The sequence below is a fragment of the Falco naumanni genome, chromosome 8 (assembly GCF_017639655.2).
Source record: "Falco naumanni isolate bFalNau1 chromosome 8, bFalNau1.pat, whole genome shotgun sequence".
Classification (NCBI taxonomy): domain Eukaryota; kingdom Metazoa; phylum Chordata; class Aves; order Falconiformes; family Falconidae; genus Falco; species Falco naumanni.
In genome coordinates, this window is record NC_054061.1 from 23,860,229 (window position 1) to 23,866,228 (window position 6,000).

A 6,000-nucleotide genomic window follows, 5' to 3' on the forward strand; every position below is an offset into this window, starting at 1 on the left:
TTTGAATCCAATTAAATATCAGGTGATTTTTTTATTAAAAAAAAAAAAAAAAAGGCATCATTATCACATACTTATTTTTGCCGGTTTAGTACAGGGTTCCTCAGGCAGCGTGCCTGTTGCCTGCCTCGTGTTTCCCTTGCTGCTGTCTAACCTTAGTTTGTAGATCACCACATTGGTCCATTAAAAATACATAAATAAGTATTTCTGAAGGTTTTTATTCCAGTATGTTTTTATCATTAAATACCTTTATGCTTTTTAATTGTGCACAAAAAAACATTTGCCTCTGCCAAACTCCAACTGTTTTACTTCTGCATCCAACAACTGAAAATCTTGAGCAGAGCAGACCTGCCAAAGGGAGCCTTGGCTTAGTCATTTACACCCAGTGTGTGAAACTGTAAATAGACTTTAACAGAAAATGCCATTGCTTTTTGGCTTTTTTTCTTGGATGTATGAAATTTAGGGGCTGCTATGTTCTCTTTAATTTTTTATTATTTTTTTAATTAAAACATAGTACTTTTTTGATCTTATTACCACTTTTAAAATCACAGGTCGTGTCACTACTCTGTTGTTGTACAGTATATGTTGATTTATCTCTGAATGTGGTTCTTCAATATGAGGTTGAATTAGATGCAAAACTAAAGAACAGTCAACATCTTGAGTTAATTCTTGTTACTAACTTTTTTGTTCTGTCTTGCTTTCTGCCCTGATTCTTCAGAATTGGAAGGCTTTTTTTTGCTTTTTTTTTTTCCTTCTCCAGATAGAAGTGTATATGTGTATATATATGTAGGCAAACTTTTGGGGTCATAGGAAGAGATGCAGATCGTGGAATAGTAGCAGTGACAATTGTCTAAATTTTTTGTACATAAATAAAGATTTAGTATAAGTGCTGGTACTGTTGAAGACTCACTTCTGAGGTCCTTGTACTGTTGAATCCTAACGGACACTCTGTTATTACCTGTATGTACAGCTTTGAAACATGAATTAATGGATGCATATGAAAGCTGTGTAAACAACTAATAAACCTAACTGTTTGTATTAAGTGGGCCAGATAATCAATTTTTTCCTTTTAGACTCACCATACCATTTTCAAAGTGAGCTTGAGAATTTGTTTTTCAAGGTCATAGGTATATTATAATAATTTTGAATTTGCTTAGCGTAATAAGTTTTTTGCCAGTGTGGCTGCAACTGTTCGCGGTAGTACCTGAGTGTTGTTTTTAAGCTCATGGGTAATGATGACATGGGTATATGTTTGGTCTCACCCTGCTGCGGCAGTGGCTGGTCAGCTGGGGAGATGCTGACCTCCAGAGCATTGGGCTCGCACCACATGAGGTTGTGCAAGTCCATGAGTGTTCCCTTACTGTTGTGATGTGGATTTTCATGTGCTTTTAGAAAATATGTAGTTGTATACAGTGTACTGAACAACCGCTAATCCATTTGCTTTGTTGGTTGAGAAGTGTTTATTTGGGGGGGAAAGGCTTTAAATATATTTGACAAGGTGTTTCAGTACAGGTAGCACATTTCTATATGCTATGCTTCTATCGGTATGTGTCAAATCTCTTCTGCTCCGAAATGCCAAAGGTGGCTGTGCTGTTTAGCGCTGCGGTGAACAGGCTAGCTGATGACGGCAAGTCTTGAACTTTACTTGATATGTGAATCTTTGTAAGGATTTCCAGATTTCTGGATTTTTCATCCAGACTCATAAACAAGTCTCAACAAACAAAGTGAGGAGAACTATTAGTTCCTTAAGAGGTGTTAATGTAATAAGGGAACGCTGCATTCCAAAGTGCATTTTTAAACTAAATTTCCTATCTCCGCAGAGCGGCTCTTGCACATGTCAACCGGGTGCATAACAGAAATCAGAACTGCTCTGACTTAACAAAGTAATAAATTGTCACTGACCCTTGTATCGTGATGGTACTTGTTCATGACTAGCAGTGTGCAAGATGCCACAAAGGAGCCCACAGCACAGTTCCTCTGTGCACCGATCAGTCATGGAGGGTCTTTCTGCTGTGCAGGGAAAGGTTTCATGTTAGTAACTGTGGGCTGTGAGGTGATAAGACCACTAAGACCCTCTTTTACAGGACCTGATACCCATGCACCTTCCTCTTTTGCTCCACTGATGGCCTCTGGACCTTGGCATAGAATATGAACCTGTGCTTAACTACTATGCAAGAGACAAAGTGGTTAAAACAACTGATTTTACACAAAATGCATTAGCCACTAGCTCTGAAGCTTTTCACCTGCAGACAGAAGCGCACAGGTTTTGAGTAATTTTTGAAGTTACCTCTTTCATATTCTTTTTTAATATAGGTAAAGTGTGGAGATAAAGTGGCATTCAAGTGGTCTGATATGGACGGTTTTGATACAAGATCTGTTTCGGGCTTTTTGTGGTTCTGGCATTGGTAACCCCAGTCCAGCTGCAGATGGTGAATCCCAGCGTCGCTTGCCCTGTGGATACCTTGTACGAAGAATCCTTTAGCGATCTGTGCGCTGATACACTGCAGTAGCCAAACCCTATCTATATCAGCGGTGGACTATTCCTTAAAGGTAAACACATGCAGAGAGGAACAAGCCCCTCTTTGCCATCCTATGGACAAGAGCAGCCTGAATCCAGGCAGAACCATTCTTCCTCTGTGTATTTAGACCATTCATTCTTACCTTTCCTGGTGCATTTAAGGAGAATCCTGCAATAATGCAAAAAATGTGCATATTGGTAAGTTAATGACTCTTAACTGAGGTAAGGTGGGAAAATCCCATTCTTACATAGGATTTTTGCTGCCAGCCAGCAGTGACACCCACTATGTCATGCTGAGCCCAGCGAAGGAGTGAGAGGTCCAGGACAGCAGGCAGCTGGGGCAGGGAGAGGAGGAAGGCATTTGGACGGTATCTGGGCTTCAGCTAATTTGAGATTTAAAATTAAACCTTATTTCTGATTTTCTGAAAGCAAGTGGTGCCTCTGGTTTTTGACCAACAGGTTTATCTTCCCCCTTCCTCCTTGCGGCCCTCGGGGAGAGACAGCTCAGCTTTGCAGGCTGAATAATTTTTTTCAAAAGCTGTCTGTGCCTGCTAGTGTAATACAGAATACATGATGTGGTAGAGATTTATAGAGGCAAAGTGAATAAAACTATTGTTTTTCTGGTTTTCAGTGGTGGGCACAGATTTACTGAGGGGACTATGGTTCCCTTCCCACATCGGCAGCAGATGGTAAGGCCTATATATTCCCGTTCACACAGCACATTTGGACCCATCTGCACCCCACAAACAAACGATGGCATGACTGGAGCAGCTCCAGAAAGATTATAATTATCTTTACTTTTCTGCCAGTCAAATCTTGATCCAAAATCGGAACTATTACCCATTTCTGAGCACAGATTGTGGCTCGGGAGCCAGTGTTTGCATCCTGCCCATTGCTCCCCTTTGAAGCTGCTGTGAAGGATTTCTTGCTCCAACTCCACGTTGGGCTGCTCCCTTCCAGAGAGGCCAGGTGGGGGCAGGATCCTCCTGTTTATTAGCAAATACTTCAAACAAAAAGCTTTTTTTTTTTTTTTTTTTTTTTTAACGGGTGTTAAAAAAAAAACCCCACATATCTTGCTATACCTGGGGTGATCAAACTTTTTTAAGCCTGCACTTCCAGCAAAAGAAATCCCCTTCCCCTCTTCCTCCCATGCAGCACCACAAATGCTTGCATGGGGCTTGGGGACCTAATTGTCATAAACTCTTGTAACATTTGGAGTAACTTACAGCGAAACCAGTGTGGTACAGATGGCTCAAACAGCTTTTTTTTTGGCACTGGCAAGGGGTAGATAGAGGTGGTGAGCAGACAGAGGGTAGGGTGGACATGGGACTGAAGGAGCTGGAGTTGTTGGGAGGGTCAGTGTTCCTTTGTGGTGCTAGTGCTGGTTTAGCGCCCAATGCTAAAGCCAACTGCTTTCATATATGGCATAATTTTGACTAATTTAGGTGATGCTTGTGCCTGGATAGTGGCTTGCTTAACTGAGGCACAGGCTGAGTGGCCCCACTCTCGCATAGCATTGCACTCAGCATCTGGAGCTGTTTAGCCTGGAGGACAGGAGGCTGGGGGGGACCTGATCACTCCCTGGAAGGAGGCTGTAGCGAGGTGGGGTCGCGCTCTTCTTCCAAGTAATAAGTGACAGGACAAGAGGAAACGGCCTCAAATTGTGCAAGGGCAGGTTTAGATTGGACATTAGGAAAAATTTCTTCACTGAAAGGTTTGTCCAGCACTGGCACAGGCTGCCCAGGGAGGTGGTGGAGTCCCCATCCCTGGACATGTTTAAAAGACGTGTAGCTGTGGCGCTGAGGGACATGGTTTAGTGGTGGGCTTGGCAGTCCTGAGTTAGCAGTTGGGCTTGACGGTCTTAAAGGTCTCTTCCACCCAAATGATTCTGTGGTTCTATATTGTTTTGGGCAAACAAGAAAAAACTTCCTATGTGGAGCTAGGAATGTGTTACCCTGATGTTTTAATGTCTAATCTCAATATAACAGTTGTTAGTCCAGTTACAGTGACGAGACCAGACAAGCTTGGAGGCTGAGCCTCTGCACGGTCAGGTGGCTAGAAAGCCCGCAACCTCTTTTGTTGTGGCAATGTCCTATTTATTAGTCTACAACAGGTAGTATTAACAGCTGCAACCAGCAGTGGCAAATCAGGGATCCGGCTGAGGCTGTCATTGAGGTAAAGAGTTACTGGGCAGAGGGCAAGGCCTGAAGTCACTGGCATGATACAGATTGTCATGGACTTCCACAGAAACAAGATCTGAATACTTGCGTTGATTCACCCACTGGTAGCGAGGAACCCAAAGTACAGAGCCGCAGAGGGTATTAGGAGGGGAAGGAAATCCTATGTAGGTGTGAAATTTCAAGACCTCGTTTTTATTTTTAAAATCTGAGGCAGCTGAGCAAAATACCTCCATCTGCTTCAGGTCTCTCTTTTTCAAGGTTCATAGGCATAAAAAAAAAATAATGTGAATTTGGTGGAATTAAGGAAAAGTGGTAGAATTAAGGAAAAAGTCTTGGGACAAGCCCTGTTGTTTAGGTGAGGCTTGCAGTTGATTTGGGGCCAGGGGTGAGGGATGGAGGACTCCCAAGAAGCCATGGAAATGGGATGGTGTCACTCATGGCCGCTGCATGTCCCGCTGTGTTGCAGCAGGGAGCTGACTCAAAGACCTGGGGAGCCGCACTGTGTGCCCTGCCTGGGGGGTCCCTGTGGCAAGAAGAGACCTCTTCCCCAGTGAGCTGCTAGGTTGTCACTCCACGTCCCCATGTGCAAGCCTGTCTGAACAGATCCCCTGTTATGCAGAATGAGGGGAGGGGAATAGGACTGGATTACAGAAGATGCGGTTTTGAGTAATACAATCTGTGTGGGTAGGATGTGTCACATAAACTGCCTTATTTCCCAAACTGTGGCATGTATAAACTTACCTTTGTGCTGAACTGTTACTAAGCCTCGCCTGGGCAAATGCTGTTGGTTTCCTTAGTAACTGGGTCCCTCAGAGGAAAAAGCAGAAAGTGTCTGGGATGACAGTGGTGTGTGGCAAGTGGCACAACAAATTGTACCAAGTCTGGTCCCGCTGTTGGTAAGTCTGGAGCAGCTGGTCCCCAAGGCAGTGGCCAGGTGATGCTGGGCAGAAGACTTGCTCGTGCTCGACTCAGGGGGGCTGTGCCTGTCCATGTCCCTCGGAAAGCCCCAGTCTCCCTGGTTTAGGCTGGGGCTGGCGTTCAAGGGGGTGATGTAGCTGCAGCTGATGGGCATCTGTGTCTTAAGTGGTTTGGTCAGTTCTCATTGTGCAAACACACACCTGTAAAATGTCATTAAGCTGTCATTTAGTTCTTGTGACCAAACCAGGGGCAGAGTCTGAGAATTGTCTCAGAAACAGATCCAAATGCAGCGTTTGGACTGAATCCACCATAAAGCCTTGGTGTTCACTTCTGTATTTAAAGCAAATCCAGAGCCACCTCAGAGCCCCCCCCCTCCTCCCTGCCACC